This window comes from Brienomyrus brachyistius, chromosome 5, assembly GCF_023856365.1.
Source record: "Brienomyrus brachyistius isolate T26 chromosome 5, BBRACH_0.4, whole genome shotgun sequence".
NCBI lineage: Eukaryota > Metazoa > Chordata > Actinopteri > Osteoglossiformes > Mormyridae > Brienomyrus > Brienomyrus brachyistius.
This window is the reverse complement of record NC_064537.1, coordinates 12,273,311-12,292,909: the sequence shown is the minus strand read 5'-3', so window position 1 is coordinate 12,292,909 and position 19,599 is coordinate 12,273,311. Positions and strand designations below refer to the sequence as shown.

The following is a 19,599-nucleotide window of genomic DNA, read 5'->3' as shown; positions in this document are numbered from 1 at the left end:
AAAGCCAAGCCCACCATCATTCTTTCCTTTCACCACGCGACAGCGTCAGCGAGTCCTTCACGCTGCAGAAACAGTAGCCTTGGTGGGATACAAAACATTGATTTTCCAAAGCCCCTTCCACAATGGGCTGCTTGTAAATGAGACACGGCTTAACAGCTCAGTCTGTGTAGCTTGTAAAGAAAGTGCTCTCGCAAGGACAGAACGAGCCAGAAGGAGACGCGATTACAGTCATTCGCAATGGCAGTAATAAGGGAAGCCAGAAGGTGTACGCAGTTATGACAGTACTGTTGCTAGAGTAACGTCGGTTTTATAAGATTTACTTAAATACTGACTCAAATGTGCAAGCAGATATTTAATACATTTCAAAAGTAAGGGTAAGGAGAAGGTCCACGATTTCAGCTCTGTGTATACGGTCTGCTTGGACACTCGACAATAAACCCACAATAAGGGGCACTACTAGACATTCTGTCATAACTATGGGATTAAACACCGAAAATTCCACTAAGCATTCATTTCTTCATGGCAGGATTTCCACGACGGCTTGATAACTGCGGACGGCGTAGCCAAGCAGCTAGGGGGAGAGAGTTACTGCAGCACCGCCAGGTGCCCCCCACTCTCCGCGGGCTGAACCCGTTTCTCCACGCAAAGGAAATGCTTTCAGAAGTGAGCACTTCCGCAGAGCCCAGTAGTAAACGATAGTCGGCATGATATGATGAACTTATTAAGGGTGGTGACACAGCAGAAGAGAAAATGAGAGAACAAGAGAATTAGAGAGAGAGAGAGAGAGAGAGAGAGAGGGACAGAGAGACAGCAGTGCTTTGCACGGGTCACCCTGCATCCCCTGCTGTGCCGATGTCTGCCAGGTCAGTACTTCCCTTCTGTTCCTCTCCAGATCTAATAACCATTTACAAATATCATCTGACAGTTAACGTCTGGCAACATATTGGCAGTAACAGAACAGAATGATGATGCTTTATTCATCTTTGTGGGGAAATTGGGCAGCGTTTACATATCCCATCTTTCTCTTCTTGACACGCATAGAAACATACACAGGTGATTGCAAGTTTGGAGCCAGAGAGCAGGATCGGCCAGTGTTCAGGATCCCTGAAACAACTGAGCTTAAGGGCCTTGCTCAAAGGCACGACAACGAAATCACTCTGCAAACCATGGGATTTGAATCAGCAACCTTCTGATCATGAAGACAGAGTCCTAACCCAACAAGCCACCACCATCACCCTTGTGATGTGATAACCAGCCAACAAAAACACTTTATTTTGCCTCAATATGGCAGAATATGATCTGGATGGGCTGCCTACTAAACTGTATAACCTACACCTCAAGCTTTTTGTAGCATAAGTACAACCAAAATGCAGCTCAGAATAGCCCTGCCCTGGGGAAATTGGTACCTGCCACTCTTCTGAAGAATAAGCTGATAAACATGTGTTTTTGTTTTACTTCTTTGTGCCTCTAGACATTGAATCCAGTTAGACAGTCGATGTGACCAGTGATTCACATGGTTATGGTGTCAGTCCATCACAGGGCAGATACGTATATCTGGGGCAATATCACCTAAGTGCATATCTGCAGACTATAGAAGGAAATGTGTACAATACAGGAAGAACATGTAGACATCACACACAGAGGGCAGGATTTGAACCCCCAAACCAGGAGGTGTGAGGTGACACACCATTCAACCACCATGCAAAATAACACCTTGAGTCAATATAAGATATTATCAGTACAGAACACTTCCCGACAAAGCCAACTGAATATTCTCCTACAACAGGCTTCTACATCAAGATTGATGGGCCCAGGGGGTGGGAGGTGTGACACTGCGATCCTCTGGTGGCTCTCGATGACTTGACAATGGGCTCCGTACTCCAGAGACACTGACCCGCTACATTTCACAACTACATACAATCACGCCATACTACCATGAAGAAAGCAGACGACCTACAAGTGTAACATCGAAGCAGGGGGGTATCAGAAAATTGGCAATAATAAAAGCAGACTTTTTCTAATTCACGAGAAGAACGTTATACCGGCGAAGTTATTTTGACTGTTCCGACAACGGAAACAGCGAAACCACGGCTGCCCCACTGACATTCTCGCACACATCACGGTGCCGTCCTCCATGGAGCGGCTCAGAAAATAGGTTACATCTGTGAATGCGCCGTTCGCAGCTTTAATGCGACACAGCCCCAGCTTGAAAAAGAAGGGGGGGAAGGATGGGTCTGCCCTCGCAGGCCGTCAGCTTTAAACGTTAGCGCTTGTATTTCCAAGCCGTCGGACGGCTCCACAGGTGCACGTGGTTTCGCATGTCGCACTCTTATAACTACTGCAGGAACCTCACTCGCTCTTCTCACAGCTAAAGTCGTCAAGATAAAAATAAGGAGTGTTTTCTGGCTGGGCGCGCCAGAAAACTTGATCCTTTCAGGGATTATGAACAGCGGAATATTCCGAGAACTTCCCGAATACTCCATGCTGGCTTAGCACTGTCGCAGTGTCACTCACGATGTTCAGTCTTGACAGATAAGCTGTTCGAGAGGCCCTACAGTATATAGTTGCTGTCTGAACACGGAACCAGACAAGTCCCATCCAATTTAAGACCATTTTGATGCATAATCCAGTCATGTTAATTCTGAACTTTAACTTAAAGCCACTGGGCCAATTCTGGAGTGTCAGAGAATGCGTCGCTCTTTGTAGCGCCCTGGAGTCCCAGCGGGTTCTGCTGGAAGGAGTGCGAGAGAGCGGAAGGCCCCCCGGAGGCAGCACCCTTCCATCCATCCCCCACCTCCAGTGTCGCTGGGCCCCCAGGCACCCGGCTGGCGCTGGTGGGGGGACGTCGGCAGCATCGATCGCTGTATGACCACCAGATTCCCCCCTAACCTCTCTCTGGGGGGTGACATTTCCTAAGCCAGGATGTGCACCACTAGCCTGATGAATAAGTCACCACCTTCTACCTGACAGCAGCCACTGACTTCCACTCCTGGAAACATCGCTCCCGCCGAGCTGCGGAGTCAAAGAGGAAGAAAATAATGCCACTTCCTGGCGATAATTATGCTCCACCAATGCAGGTCTGCCAGGAAAGTTCCTGCTGAGATGAGAAAACAATCATATATCTGACCAGCCAGGAAAAAATAATCACAATGCGTATTGTGCGTGCGTTGGCGTTTGTGCGTTGGGGGAGTGTGACCGCCGTTACCAGAATGCTGTGCCAAGATGGTATGAAGTCTAAATAAAAAGCCTGACAATGAGAAAACAGATTTTTGTATGAAGTAATTACAGCGCGGCATCTCCAAAACATGTGTTTCAGCCACTGACAACAAACACAGTGATCAGTGCAAATGGAAGTGGCATTTTGGACCTCTGTGCTTTGCGATACGCACGTGTGCTGTGAGTTCCTGTGCTTGTCAAAATCCCTCCTTCCAAACATTCCAAAGGACTTGATTTCTCGGCATGCGGAAGATGTAAACACAAAGCCTTAAAAGAGGTTCCAACACAGGAAATCAATGCGGGGGTGTGCCTGCCTATTTCCCTTTCTTGCTTGGACCGGTGGCTGGAATATGCTGTCAGATCAGAGACTGGGCACAACCAGCTGGTGTCCACCAAATAAAGGATTAAAACTTGTATACACACATGTTCTGATTTGTTCTGTTTGTCAACAAATAAATTGCAATAATATAAAAAAGAGAGAGAAGAAATGGTTACTCAGGGCTTTGGGTAGCTCACAGCTACAGTACATACCCTTGCATCTTTGTGTATGAAAATATTTAGAACAGTGTAATGCCAAAGAGAGTTTATGGTATAGTGACCTGTAAGGTCAAGGAACAGCTGGAACTGAACCGGCACTAAACTCAACCTGAAGCTGGTCTCTTTCAGATCCTGTATCTTTGGAGCATCGGACATCTCCTCACCTGCTCTAACTGTCAGATCAATTGCTGCAAATCTGCTTCCAGCCCGAGAAGATCAATGCTGATGCTGGGACTGGAGGGGAGTTCTGGTTTGCTTGGTATAAATTTGCAAATAATCACATCAATAAGGTGAGCGTCATGAAGCCAGATCAGACAGTGGTGCTCCTTCAAATGAAGACACGGTCTTTATATAGGCTCTCTGCTGGCACTCTTGCACTTGGCAGGGCAATGGCAGGAAATCGAGTTAAGGATCTAAAGAGCACCCTCTGACTGAAAGTCCACCCCAAGTAAGAGAAAGAACATTCTCTCCACATGGAACATATAGGATCTGCAGCTCCGAGCCTGTACAGCTGGGCTCCACCCTTCTGTGCTCTTATTATTATACGGACCACAGAGCAGACACTTTGTAGATGCTCTCCAGGATCACCACCATCAGACAGAGAAACAGGAGACAAAGCTGGCATATCAAGAGAGGTGATGAGTGGCTGCTGCTATTATGGCTGGGCTTCGAGTAGTTATATCTATGAGTTATGTAAGACGTGCTAGAAGGATCTTTCAGCAATGTCAGTCACCCATCACCGAAGAAAAACAAACTTTTCGAATCAGGCCCAATTTTAACCTAAGATAGAGGTGACGTGAAATGGTTATTTAGAAACCCCATGACAAAAGCATTCTATGAAAAGATGCAGCACACCAAATGTCAGCACTGCTGGAGTGCACTCCAGTTTCAACAGTGATGCTCCTGCTTCTCTTACACAGGTCTCGTCTCACCTAAGTTCCTTCTTCAAATGGAGATGTGTATATATCTACCGATCTGCATGCACAACTCCATCTCATAAGTGAGGGGTTTTATTTTTATTTCCCAGCATGCCACAGAACATACAACGTATTCTGCAAAAGTGCCAGTGGACCAACGACTGCTGCCAGGACATTTCAATACACAGGAATGTTCTCGAGAAAGTCTGTGAAAGGGCTGCAGGAGAGGTGCATGGATTAATAATTCAACAAAAAAGGGTATTAATCGCATGTCATGCCATCTATACAAAATGAGCCACCTTCAGCTCATTTCCATCTCTGCCTCAGTTTTCTATATCTGGCTGTGTCCTACCTAAGTCTGCCTCTGGTCTGAATATTCCAATAGGCCTTTGCCAAACCTACTGGCCATGCAGAATCCAGCCATGCTGGGGAAATACAAAAATATTCAAAGTGAACACAGCCAAAACATGACAAGCAATTGTGAAAATAGTGAAAATACACAAGTCACACCTCTGGAGTAGCACTGGTCGTTTTTTTTTTGTAAAATCTGCTCACTTTGCACTTTACAACCATGTCACCATATCACGTTGCCTCGGGAAAGAGGAATGTTATAGATACACATGTTCATAGGTGTTCGCATTGTGTCAGAATTAAACGAGAGAAAAAAATCATTTGAGGAAATGAGCTTCCAAAAGATGAAAGATAATAATTCACTCTACTTGGGCCTATTTTAGAAACGATGGGTAGTTTAACGACATTAGCACAAGGCAGGAGATTAATAAAACATTATGTGTTAAGGAGGAGGAACTGATCCTTGCTGTTATTGGACGAATACGGATACCCAGATTTCCTTCCTTCCTAAATTTGCATTTGTCAAACCGAAGGAAATGAAGCGGGAAGAGGGGTTAATTAGGGTTCCGGGGATTACAGCTCCGAGCGAGAGCTTTGTTCAGGGCACGTGGCTGGAGGCTGCCAGCGAATGTAAGGAAGGGCAAGTTGCTTGTGAGGATCAGGTCCACAGAAGCACTGGCGATGAAGAGGCAGGATGACTGAGCTTCTGACCATCATGATCCCCATTCACTCCAGCCTTTAATTCAAGTCTTGGGAATTCACTCAGCTCCTCCACAGCCCTACTGCAGTGGAGATGGGGGACAAGGGTGCAAAACCTAGAAAACGTAGCTAGGCTCCTTCCTCGTCACCCCTGATGGGTACAGGAGAACTTTATTTAGACTCAGAACCCCCACTGAAACATCTCCCATTCTCCGACTCGGGGATTAACTGGTCAGGTCCGGGGCCTTTGAAGAGCCTTGCTGGATGTCCACCAGGAAGCTCCCCCCCCAGCACACTCTCAGGGCCCAGGTACCACATAGAGCCAGGGAAGAGTGTGGGGAACAAAAACTGCAGATAGGCTGGACCCGCAACAGAAGCCTGCCCCGCCAAAGGCACGTCATCAGGCTAAAGCAAGCAGGGATTTTTGCCGGGGGGGTGACATGAGGCATGTTCAGCTGTCTTGCCAAGTTTAAGGGGCTTTTTCGCAACCTGCTTCATGACCCCCCCTCCAACTCAATTTGTATTCCAACATGTGGATGGGGTTCAAGAGCCTGCACAGAGCCGCTCTGTATGTTTGTACAATCCTAAGAAGAAAATTCAAACTGTGCTTCAAATTTTCCCAAGCAAAACACTACAAGAAAGGTGGTAAGTGCTGTTACGGGGCACTATGTCCCACACAGTGATGACAAGAGGATGACCTTACTGGAATGCCTATGGTGGGAGTAGAGACCAGGCTGTGACACAATGCCCCATGCATGCGTGCGCTACCTACACTGTGATGCTGTTTGTTTTCCCCATTCATTTAATCCAGGCAGGACAAGTGCAGTGATGCAGAGCATTAGCACAATCAAAGTCAATAAAAAAGAAACTGCTTAATGAAAGTGACAGGAAGAAAATCACACCATGCTTCTCTAAAAGCACAAAGTGCAGTACACAGGCATTTCTCTAATGTGTGCAACTTTCCAAGGTAATGCACTTTTAACTTTGCAGGTAATGCAGACAAACAGCATGGCCAACGAAATTACAAATAAAATGACTTGAAAAGTTAAGGAACAGTCATTTAAAATATCATCTGCATGCAATGGCTGTACAGACAATCTTTGTCTTGAAAAAAGTGCCACAGATTCGTAATCAATCCTGACAAAGCCTTACACATAGATAATCCCATTCACAGGGATCGAGCGACACTCACTGAAAGTGGCAGTTAAGCCCAAATCCAATCCTCCTGTCCTGGAAGCCAAGCAGTGCTTTGAAGTGTGTACAGCAGGGGTCTCAAACTCACATAACCTGAGGCTGCTGGCTAGGAGGCCTTCAGCTGAAGAAGACCACTTTAGTTTTTTTTTGTTTGTTTTTTTGTAGCTGAATAAAGAGAATGGGGGAAAAAAAACTATATTGTGTTGGTGCTAGTGAAAAATTTGCCAAACTTGATGGCACTGCAGATCAGCTGTGGGATGTTTCATAGATTTGATACTATATGTCATTTGATTGGTGGGTTGGATATAATGATGATTAAAAATATACATACAACCATCTAGAGGGCGGTACTTTGAGTCCCTGGTGTATTGGATGACAGATGTCCTTCTTGCACCTTACCCTCAGTATGATCCCAGTGTCTCGTACACAAGACTTCCGAAAGCGGCTCAAAGGATGGAGGTACACGTGATGGAGGGCTCTAGGAGTTCCTTGACCTTCCCCAGTGTACCTGGCTGCTTCAGGGGGCAGTGATGCTCAAACTGTGATGTGTGACAGGTCACTGCTCTCTGGTCCACCGGCAGTTCAAAGATGCCTCTCCAACACAAGCTCAAGTGGAGGGAGTGATAGGTTCTCCCTCTGGAGCCAGGTGTCCATCACGAATCCACATGTTTTTAGCTTCAAAAACAGAGGGGCGACGGCAGCTATGGAGGGAGGGCGCAGCTCCTACAGGTTCTGCTGAAGATGCATGCGGGGCCAACTTCCTTCATCTGCTGTGAAGACTGGCAAACCGCATAAGGAATTGCGGCCTTTCTAAAGGGCCAAGCCTCTTTCAAGACCAGAAATGTGAAAGCGAAATAAAAAAATATATACTTCCAGTTTTCATAACTCTAGAGCTTTGAAGGGCCTAGGAGGGAACGGGAATAAGGCAGAGGAGAACCACTAGGATTAGAAGACCTCTGGGGGCAGTCACGACGCTCCCCTCAGAGAGAAAACAACTCGGTCTTCATCTGGTGCGGGGGGGGGGGCGGGGGCCTTGTATTTCCAAAAACAGGTGGTAACACAGTGACTGGCTTGGAAATGGACCTCACTGACAATTATGCAGCATGTCACTGTAGGGAGATGAAGGTCGCAGGGCTTGAGGAGGAAGTGGCTTTGAGGCGGAGACCCTCTGCAGGTGCAGGGGGTGTCGCAAAAGGCCATGCCGACAGAGTGCCGGCACCCACCAAGCGTGCATGCGCACTCGCATGCGCACGCATGCACAGGGCATTATATCACGGCCTACCTTAGGCATTCCAGCAAGGTCATCCTCTTGTCATCATGCTCTTGAGCTTGGAATTCAAAGCCGCAGAATCAAACCCGCACATCGGCATAAATACAAGCTTTTCCTGTCCCTGCATTCACCCAAAGGACCACTGACGGACACTGATAAACGTGATATTCATGGTGTCACTGGCCATGACCAAGGGAAGGGCAGTAAGAAGGGGATTGCTGGGGAAACACAACACTACCATCCACTGTCTGCATCCAATAAGCACAAAAAAAAGAGAAACAGCGAAAGATTATGCACAATGATAGCCGGCCCGTCTCTGCAAGCTACTACAAGAAAACGTCAGGTACTAAGCCATTGTTTGGTTAAGTCTTTTATGAATCTCAAATATTGATTTTCAGGGCGGGGTTTGCCGTACTTTGAGTGCAAACAGGAGAGGAAAAAACAACACTGTTTCTCCAGGCTTTCGCGTTGCAGGAGGCGTTTGCGTGTGATGTCTGCTATTTCTGAGTGTGTCACACTCATCTACCCTAGCCTGTGGACACTTTGCAGGTGAGCAGCGCATTGAAAAGAAACTGCAGAGGTAGGAATGGACACATCCTTAGAACACAGTTATTCATATTCGCAGAAAGTAGCGTGTAGCTTAGTTTGGGATAAACTCCACATTATATTCTTCTGTTGCCTCAATACAGCTCTGGAAAAAATTAAGAGACTAGTCTAATTTTTTTTTTTTAAATCTGCATTTTTAAATCCTGGTTTAATCCCGGTTCTGCTGGCAGAAGGCTATACTGCATAGCAGGCTGCTTCCAGGCTCAAAGTTTCTAAGACAGCAGTACACAAAAACAAAGTGAGGCGGGAGACACTGGCAATGACCAAAAACCATCCAGGACGAGGGCAGAAGGGACTTTCTAATGCCGGAGATGACCGCCAACTTGCGCCTCATAAATCGGAGGATGACCTCAAGTGACCTTCAAAAAGAATGGGAAACATTAAGTGGTGTGAGGTACACTGCAAGGACAATTCATAACAGGCTCCTAGAAGCAGGACTGAAGTCCTACAACGAGACGAAGAAGCCCTTCAACAACGAGAAGCAGGGAAGGGCCAGGCTAGAGTTTGGAAAACAATGTATATTTTACACAGGTGCATACACATAAACTGATAAATGAGTAAAACTGAAAATTTAGTTGTGGTCTTTTAAGAATTTATCCAGAGCTGCATATGCGTTTTACCACTGATAAAGCATTTTTTTTGGTATATCTATATGACGTCAAGGCTTAAGACCGCTGTGAATGTTTGTGTTTTGATGATGAGTTTAGGAGGGCTTACATATGGAACCAGAACCAGATGTTACGAGAACCATTTGAGCATCTGCTGCGCCTGAGGGCTACAGAAGGCGCACCTACGGACACGGACCGTGATGTTGGCCCGAAACTTCAGAGGACAAACCTGGGTGTCTAGAGTGAGTCCACTACGGTGTTATGTCTAGAGACTAATGTAGGGTAAATACCACGAACACTGGAGAATTCAGGACTGGGAGCAGGTTTTGTGGACGGATGAAAAAGTCTATCTGAGAGACGAGTTGGAACAACAAGTTTAAATCAAGCGTCTGTCACAGGGGTGGGCAAACTTATCTGCAAAGCGCCGGTCTATGCAGATTACTGGGGTAACCTTTAAGTCAGATATTCAGATCCAGGTGTGAAGACTCTTCAGCCAATCAGTCCTCTAAATAGTAATCTGATTAGGGAGCTGCAGGGAGCCCCATACACAGCGGCCCTTACTGGATTTTCGGTATTACTCTCTCTAATGATGTTCTAATGTATCACAGCACATTCATGTAAAGCACCTTGGGACGACTCTGTTGTGAAAGGTGCTATATAAAAATAAGTTAAAATTGAACTGAATTGATAAGATTGCCCACCCCCGGTCTAGCAAATGAGACAGAACTGTTTGCATGCTTGAAAAGGTGCTGGAAGGGTTTGGACACAAGTTATTTCCAAAAATTGCTGGAAAGGCTGCTGTGAATCCGCTGCTATGATAAAGGCAAGGGGTGGTTATTTTTATGAAACTCATACTCAGGCACTTGCAGTCATTAAATTGCACTAATAATGTATATTTGATTTAAGCATATCTAATATTTGTAATAAAATTTTGAAAAAGCAGTGTATTGTTTATTTTTAAAAAAATGAGAGGGTCAGCCCACACTTCTGGCCTGCAGTGTACACTTGGTTGTGGGGGGAGCCACTGGCCACTGGTCTCACACTCGCCAGGGATAGACCAGTTACAGCCCAATGTGAGGACGGGACTTGTGTCGTGACACAAATAAAGAGTGTCCCTGAAATCCAGCAAGACCGCAGTGATCAAGAAGCAGCTCTGGGCTAAGCTGAGGCGTCCCATGTGCAGTAAATTGAGCAGTAAGAGGGAAAGAGAAGAAGCAGGTGAACAATCAACCTCCCACTAGCGGGGGAAGAAGAGCAACGAGCACAGTGGCTGAGAAACGCTCTTTGACGTCACGGTGTGTGTGACCCTTTCCGAGGACGGGTGACCCTTTCTTCCCCCCTGCTCCGACGAGAAGCAGCACTCCCCTTATAAGGAGGACCCCAGGGGCAACTCTTGGCCCAGATTGCAGGATATTTTAAATAACAGAAGTGAAAACAACAAAATGCTGTCAGCAATAATTAAACATGCTTCATAAAGTGGATAAAAAATAAAAACACATACAGAAATTATCTTTGCAGGTGAAGTTGAGGGATGCACTGCACAGCTAATGGCTGTGTCTTAATGACAAACACACACTGATTCGGTGTTCCCAGGTCCATTCACGATGACAGGAAGTCAAATGCGATAAAAATGCCTTGAGTTCTGCAAACTGGATTCAGAAGAATACTGCTCTACCCTGTAGCAATTTTAATTGGAAACAAAACACTTACATAACTATCACTTCCTGTCAAAAGTGATTTAAGCTGCACTGAAAAGAAGGAAAATGCCACAGCATAATTAAATATTAACATACCTTATTTATACTTTAATGCACTTTTAATGGTTCTATAAGCCATCCAGGCAGAAGTTAATATAAAATGGTGTTATGTACCTCCTCTGGGTCCACAACCCAGACCATGAGAAACGACTGGATGGAGAATAGATGGATGCTGTCACACAACATTCATAACAATATTTTATTGATCATCATCAGTCATGGGATCTTCTTCAGCTGCGCGTGTTTATTGAGGACAGCTCCCTTCCAATCAGTCTCCACGCTGTGCTCAACACTGAAGGGGCTTAGAATATTGATACCAGAGTCAATTGTTCAAGTTCCACATGCCAAGCTCACGTCGCTACGTTGCTGCTGGGCAAAACGCTTAAAATGAATAGCCTCTTTCACACAGGCAGAACTTTTTTCTGGAACCAGAATCTTTTTCCGGAACCAAGTATTCACACCACAGGAACTCGGCCTGATTGTGGTTCCTCGGGGGCAGTTCCACAACCCTTTTCTAGTGCCTACTCCAGACTCGGCACTGTTCAAACGCGAAGGGAGGTGCTTACAGTGACAGCTTGCTTATTGGTTGACCACAAGCACCGGCGCTAACATGGAAGTTACATGGAAGTGCAGAAGAAGAATAAAGATTGAGCAGATTGAATTATTTCTGAAGCACAATTACATTTAATGCATCAATTAACACTTTTTTTCTCGTGTCTCCATATTTCTGCATCAGAAAATGTGTTCACTAACCAGCATACTAATATCAACGGTGTCAGCGGTGAAACTTGCCAGCGCTTATTAGTGGGATAAAGTTACATGATTTTTTATTCTGTGGGAAATGAAAGATGAATCTGCTGACCAGATTTAATAAGAATCATGAACATGTTACAGGCAATTTAAGTAAAAAAAATATACATAAAAACCTTTGTCCCATTTTGATCGTGGTCGATACCCCCAATAACTAACAAAATAACCTATTTATCCTCCACTGTTTTGGTGCAACGGCGTAGTTTAGTGGGAAATTATGTGTGAAGCTTAACCTATGAGCTGTTTTCAGCCTAGTTTCTGTTGTGCAGTGTGAAAGTGACACATGAAAGTGGCCAGGAACTACAAAAGTCCCCAGTCAAGACAGCCCAGGAACTTTTTATTTATTAAGTGATTAATTGTCATTGTTGACACAGCACAGCACGCAGTGCACAACAACGAAATGTGTTCTCTGTATTTAACCCATACGTGACAATGTGACATAGCAGGGGGCAGCTAATTCAGCGCCCGGGGAGCAGTGCTTGGGGGGCGGTACCTTGCTCAGGGTACCTCAGTGGTGCCTTGCTGGTCGGGGATTCAAACCTGAAATCTTTCAATTACAATTGCACTTCCCTAACCATTAACATGCCACTGCCCGAAGACTCAGAGGAGAGTGCAAACGCAGTCCCCCACTACCAGAAATGATGCAGTGATGATTCCCACATTCGGGGAATTCGCAGGGGTCAGCACAGCTGCAGTGTAACGGCTGGGCCTCACCCTGGGAGAACCGCCTTCGTGACCATGGTATCTCCCCTGCTACAGAAGTATGAGTAAAACAGACTTGTAAACCGAACTTCGGAGTGAAAGCACCTATATGAATATGATTATTCAGGCACGAGAAGCTGCAGATTTAAAGGAAACATAATATTTGTAGACGAGCACAGCACGAGCCTCAGTTAAGCCATCAGAAGTATTATGAAAATTGAGTCAATTTACTGGAAAGCCTCTGCTAATAATCCATGAAAAGCAAAATGCTGGGATCATTAAAGGTCTCCTGAGAGGCAGGAAATGATGGCCACAAAGAGGAGAGCAAGGGGAAAAATAGACGTCCGTTCCAGAAGTTTCTAGAATCAAGCCTAAAAGGCAAGAGTGGAAGAGGGAGGCAGAAGCTTCTCTTCCTCTTTGTCTTCATCCATGTTGGAACAGCGTTACTATTAACGGTAACGCAGAGGCTTTCGAACACCTTCCATGACGTGTACGCGAGACGCAGAAGATATGCCGCGTCCGTAAATGGAAAGATTAATAAACATACAAGAAGGGGTCCCTTGTGTGGTATCAAAACAGCAGAACCGGTTTATGTTCTTAAGCACTATGGAGTGGGTGATCTTCCAGGTCTATTATCCATGATGAGATTTTCCATGTGACGTAATGAGCGACTCCACCAGATGGTGAGTGAATGTGGGTCTCGGACAGATCAAAAGGCTTTCGTACAAGATTCCTGCTGGAGATACGCCATGATGGACTGGGAATAAATAAGGTAATCACTATCTGTGAACCAGGACAGGAAGGTATCATCCCTATATGGAAACTACTAAAAAGCATTTCAAATTAATGTAGAACTGTAAAGTGACTCATGGTTTTGTGCAATTTGATCCATGCAATTCACTTTAGAGACCTGAATGCTTTTGGGGCACCTCAAATGATTAAACAAACAGACTTTATCTGAATGACGGATTAAAACACTAGCTGAATGGCATGAGCAAATTGCACTTTTTCATGAAATGAAGGGGGGGGGGAATGAACACAACCAGCCTGGTTCACTTTGCATGGTTCACTTTTCCTCCCCAAGTATTTTTTCTGTTCTATCTTGTGCAAATGAGAGGTCATACCGTCTATTTAATATCCAGTAAGGTGTTAGGAGTTTATGACTTAATGCACAGGAAAGTGCTCTAGAGCTGTCACCATTAGGTCTACTTGATTAAACTCCATAACTCGGCTACTGAAAAGCATGGATTACAATTCTCCTTCTTCATTACTCAGCAGCATGATGGAAGAAGGTGCATAGAGGATGAGGGCCCAAATACAGAGCAAACACGTCAACAGTGTGGAAGCGATCCAAATTAAAAGAGAAAAAAAATGCAGCTGTCTGTCAGTATTGCAAGGCAGAACTTAAATATCACCACTGCATGACTGCAATACAAATACTTATTAAAAGAAGACATTCAGGTTTGACAGACTCACGCAATAATGTGAGTTTAGCCATAGATATGTGTCTTTCAGCTTCTTGGAGTAACCTAGCCTGTCTTTGTCATCACTTTGACTTAAATTTTATGTAAATCCTCTGACAAAATAATTGTTGCTAAAACAAAGGTTAGCCCTATCACTTAGCCGCATCATCTACCATAACACAGTACATATTAACCATATGATATAATTTTTTTGTGAACATATTGAGTGTTTTGAGTAGGGCTGGACAATATTGGAAAAGGTTCACATTGTGATATTTTAAGATTTTGCAATATTTGAGTTTAAAATGAACTGTATATTGAAATATAACTTACTATCTACCAACAAAGTCTCTCCAATTGGCTGGTGGTGGTGTGATTGTGTCAACAGACACAGAGCTCCATATCGTCTCCATGGAATATGACATATTTTTGTACCAGAGAAGAAAAAAGTGTTTTCGTGACCAGTTCTTGTTCATTTTCCTCTTCTTCGCTCATTTTTGTTTAATTTCTCGCAAAGGTGCCATACAGTCTATGAGAGAGTCCAACAGCATGATTGAGTATGATTCTGATTGTCTCAAAAAGCACGTGCAGAGTTCATGTGTCATGCCCGGCTCGTCCGATCCTCATGTGTGCCACGGCCCCTGATTATCCACGTGCGCTTCCCTGATCGTACCCAGCTGTGTCCGATTATTTTCAATCAGTCCTGTCTATTTGAGTCCATGTCTTACCAGAGTTCAGTGTCCGTCATTGATGTTCGTCAAGGTTCGGGCTGTTGTTCCGTCCTGCCCCTCCCGTTTCTTTAATAAATCCCTAGTTTATCCCTGTACTCCGTTTGCCTTGCCTGCTCTTTGTCCGCTCGCCTGCCCATCGATCACCCACTTCAACGCCGATCGTGACATCATGCGAAAACAGTGGCAAAAACTTATAAAAAAATATATACTATACAACATTAAAAAGGAATCATCACAAAAAAAAAATAAATAAAAATGTTTTATGGCAACTTATTGATGGTTTGAACCCATCCGATAAGTTGCGGATGTGACGGTTGCATGTGCTTGAAATGCCATTTTGTTAAGCCTAGGGGCGGTACAAGGGCAGCCATGCAAGCCTAGAGGTGGTACAGGGGCAGCCGTGCAAGCAGTGCAGTGGGTAGCGCTACCACCGCACACCACCACTTTGTTTTTGCATGTTCACCCTGTGTGTGTGTGTGTGTGTGTGTGTGTGTGTATGTGTGCTCTTTCAGCGGATCCTTTGGTTTCCCTCCACTGTCGAAAAACATGCAACTTAAGTGAATTAGAGCAGCGTTTCTCAAACTGTGGGCCGCGGACCGGTAGGAACCCTCTCACGTACCGGCACCTCGCTTCTGCACCAATCAAAATTCAGTCACATCAATTTGATCTCAGCGCTGCTGTCACTGCGTGCCCCTTCCCCCCCGACTTCACGGCCCGCCCCTTCTTTCAGCATTCTAGAATGTTCAGCGGTCCCGGCCTTTGTCTCATTCACTCCAAACTTTTCACAGACACACTCGCGTTACGAGAGCTGTCAATGAAACATGGCGTGTGCAAAGCAAGCGAGTCTGGATTCTTACTTTCGGAAGCGTCCATCAAATGATGCTGGGTAAACTTTTGGAGCTCTCGTGCGTTGCTGGGTTACAGACGAGATTCGGCCGGCTGTCCCTGTCCGAGCTCTGGCTGTCATGCCATGAGGAATATCCCCAGCTGAGTGAGATGGCAGTTAAAACAGTTTTGCCCTTCCACTCCACGTATCTGTGCGAGACCGCTTTTTCTCAACTGACAGCCATGAAAACAAAGGACAGAAACAGGCTGAACTGAGAAAACACTCCGAGTGGCTGTGTCAGCGTGCCTTCCTCGTTTCCACCAGTTAGTGGCGAGAAAGCAGGCACACCCATCACATTAAGATGTCGATTTAAAATTTTTGGTGCCAAATAATCCCAGTGGGTAACTAGACCTGTAATTTAATTATGTTAAAAGTCAATTTGCACTTTCAGCACCATTTCGAAGAATCCAAAAATGTAGTTAATGCAGGGCCCTGCAGCCCCAAAACCTGACATGACTAGTCCCCAAGACAGATAAGTTTGAGCAACGCTGAATTAGAGTGTCTAAACTGACCGCATGTGTGAATGCGCACCCAGGTTTGTTGGTTCCAGCCTTGTGCCAACTGCACAAGGCTGGAACTATATTATATAATTATATATAGTTGGTATTATATATAAAGGATTACTCAATGATTTTTCAGATTAATCGATAGATCACTCAATTATCGATATAATCATCAGTGAAAGTCCTAAAGTACTGTTGTGTGACCCTGTGGTCTGAGCCCAAGGCAAAAATATTCATTGTTTTTTACACAGGAAGTCATTGATATGTCAGAAACAAAAACATAATCAAGTAAATACACTTCCAATGAACCAAACTTGTTGGAGTTTTGAAGAAAATACATATTTAAATTCATTGAAAAAACATGTTTTCTTTTCGCTACTGAAGCACAAGGCTGTACAGTTTGGCCAGTTTTCCCGGGTTAAACAGGTAGTTTGGCCATATACCATCATTTTCAGACAATGCTCTCCCAGTCTATCCACTAATGTTCACAGGAAATAGACACAGTAACCTTCTACGGTTGGAAGGAGCCCTCTAGGGAAGTTTGTTTTTGCAAGGAAATAAAAACCTTAGAAGCATATTCAAACATAATGCAAAACCAATTAACGTTAACATAATCAGGCTTGGAGGTAAACTGAGCTCTCAAATGCCTTGATGCATGCCTTCCATTATCCTTCATTTATTAATTTGTTTCTTTTTACCCATTTCTGCCCGTCTGGGAATGGGGACCCATATCCCGTAAAAGGCCAGCCCCCTCGACAGTCATGCCAGCTCAGGAGAGGGAAGAGACATCCTCAACCAGCCCCTCCAGGTCACAGCAAGTTCTACAAGTGTCAAGTGGTGGGACACGCTGGGAGGAGATACCGATGTTCTTGATTCCATCCCAACACGTAGACCCACCTGGCCAACGCCGTGCTCTTTGGAGTTCTGGACCGCAGATGTTTGATGTGCCTCAGTGGGGATCCAACCTGGATCTTCACCACAGGACAAATCCTGCTTCTGGTCACGACTGGCGCGGTTTTTTATGGTTCTTTACTGCCCTGTGTTATCCGGTCATCCCTGCTACTTCCCAATAACAATGTCCCAGTTTTGTTGCAAGCATATTTTCTTTTTAACGCCTATATGTCCTGTTCCAAGCCAGTTCCCAGTTTGTGCCGTACACCTGCTTCGATCCCGTCAAGCAACCAAAACCAAGTGAATTATATTTACGGCACTGACAACGGAACGTGTTTTATCCCACCCCCCCAAGGTCAGCTCTGAGGCATTTATCACTGAGGTCTGGAGAAAAGAAGAAAAAAAAAAATCGGCAACACAAAAGGTGTCTGAATAAAGGAAGTGTATGAGTGTTTTGAATGTTTTTGTTTATCAAAACACAGCAGGCTAAAGCACTGGCTACATAGCTGGGTAGTGCAGTTGTGCACAGGAGAAATTCCATTGGCTATACTTCAAGCAGATTGATTGTTTCACCGTAGACTAAAAGGCAAGAGTAGCCAAGTTTTCTGGACTTTGTGCTGTGTTTACAGAAAGGGGGGAACTGAAGAAAAAAACATTTAGATGTTTTCCATAGATTAATGTACTGTTTTACACAACACATGAAAACGAATTGAGATCAGTATTCCTCTATTGATTCAATGAAGCAGAGTACAACAGTTTGTACAACAAACTGTTGTTGGTACAACAGTTTTGTTGGCGATATTCAATATTTTTGTATTCTTTATTCATGTTGGGAATATTTATTTGTCCTTCGTAAACTTTCACAAGCTGGGTGTGCCTAGTAAACAGCCATATTAAAACAGCAGCGTAAGTGATGAAATACTGACAGATCTTTCCAGAGTCCCCCAGCCCACTTACAAAACCTGATCTGTATGACTCTGAGTAATATGAATACACAGCACTCTCCACAATTATTGGCACCCCTTGTAAAGATTTGTAAAAAAAAAAAGGGTTAAAAAAATCTACCTTTCAGTGAAGTAGCTTCATCTGACACTGAAAAAAATTCGAAAAATCCCAAAAAACAAATCCTTCGTCAAGTAATTATTTTCAATAAAAACACATGTGCCACAATTATTGGCACCTGTGCATTTAATACTCTGTACAACATCCCCAGTATTGGAGCACTAAGTCTTCTCCTATAACATTTTATAAGGTTGGAGAATACCAAGCAGGGCATCTGAGACCATTCCTCTTTACAGAATCTCTCCAGATCATCCAGGGTCCTAGGCTCTCTCTTGTGCACTCTTCTCTTTAGCTCTGCCCAAAGGTTTTCAGTGGGGTTCATGTCAGGGGACTGAGATGGCCATGGCAGAAGCTTGATTCTGTAATCACCTAACCATTTTCTTTTATTTGGACATGTTCTTAGGATAATTGTCCTGCTGGAAGATCCAGTGAAGGCCCAGTTTTAGTTTCCTGGCGCATGCAGCAAAATTTTGATTTCAAATATCCTGGCACTTCATGGAGCCCATGTACCACAACAAGGTTTCAAGGGTTTTTGGAGGAAAAACAGGCTCAAAACATCACAGAACCGCCACCATATTTTAGTAGGGATAAGGTTCTTTTTACTACAGCCATTCTTCCTTTTACACCAAACCCACCTTGAATGTTTATTACCAGAGAGCTCCATTTTTGTTTCATCAGACCATTGAATTTTGGTTCCGGTTGTAATAGTCTTTCACAAACTCCAGGTGTTTATGTTTGTGGTTAACTGGCAAAAAACCTTTTTTTCTGGCATACCATCCAAATAATATGTTAGAATGAATGTGGTGTCTGATAGTTTTTTTCGGAGACATGGTAACCCCAAGATTTTACTTTGTCTTGTAATTCACCACCAGTGATCCTTGAGGATTTTTTGCATCTCTTACAATCTTCCTTACTGTATGTGGAGGAAAAATAAACTTGGGTCCCCTTCCAGGCAGGTTTGTAGCAGTTCCAGTTGTTGTCCACATTTTTATTTCCCTAACAGTATCATTTTCATTTTCGTCCTGTGAAAACTGGTAATGAAACAACAATTAAACTGATGCTAATCTCATTGAACAGATGTCACTAAATTAACATAGTCAACTAGCAGGTTAGATTAGCTAAATATTACAAACATTAGAGCACATACCATGCTGGCAGCTTATTACCAAAGGAGCTAATTCTTCACTTCCTAACTTTCAGGTTTCTCCACAACGCATTTCCAGAACAATTCTTTAAACATTAACGTAATACAGCAGCTTAAAATAACACCTTTGTCACCGTTATACTGAAGAATTTGTTCTCTCGCCGTTCCCAAAATTATATGCTACCGGAAGTGGCTCCCAACGAATGTTCCGCTCCAACGCTCCATACAAACTAGGCATATCATATGTGTATG

At 44.4% G+C, this 19,599-nt stretch overlaps 1 protein-coding gene and 1 non-coding gene across 3 annotated transcripts in view; both read right to left on the bottom strand.

Moving 5' to 3' along the window:
* Positions 1–19,599, bottom strand: part of prkcaa (protein kinase C, alpha, a) — a 137,003-nt gene that overhangs the window by 61,195 nt on the left and 56,209 nt on the right. The window lies entirely within an intron of this gene.
* Positions 12,567–12,730, bottom strand: LOC125743192 (U1 spliceosomal RNA). Its single transcript, XR_007398304.1, has one exon. It is a non-coding gene; the product is annotated as a U1 spliceosomal RNA (small nuclear RNA).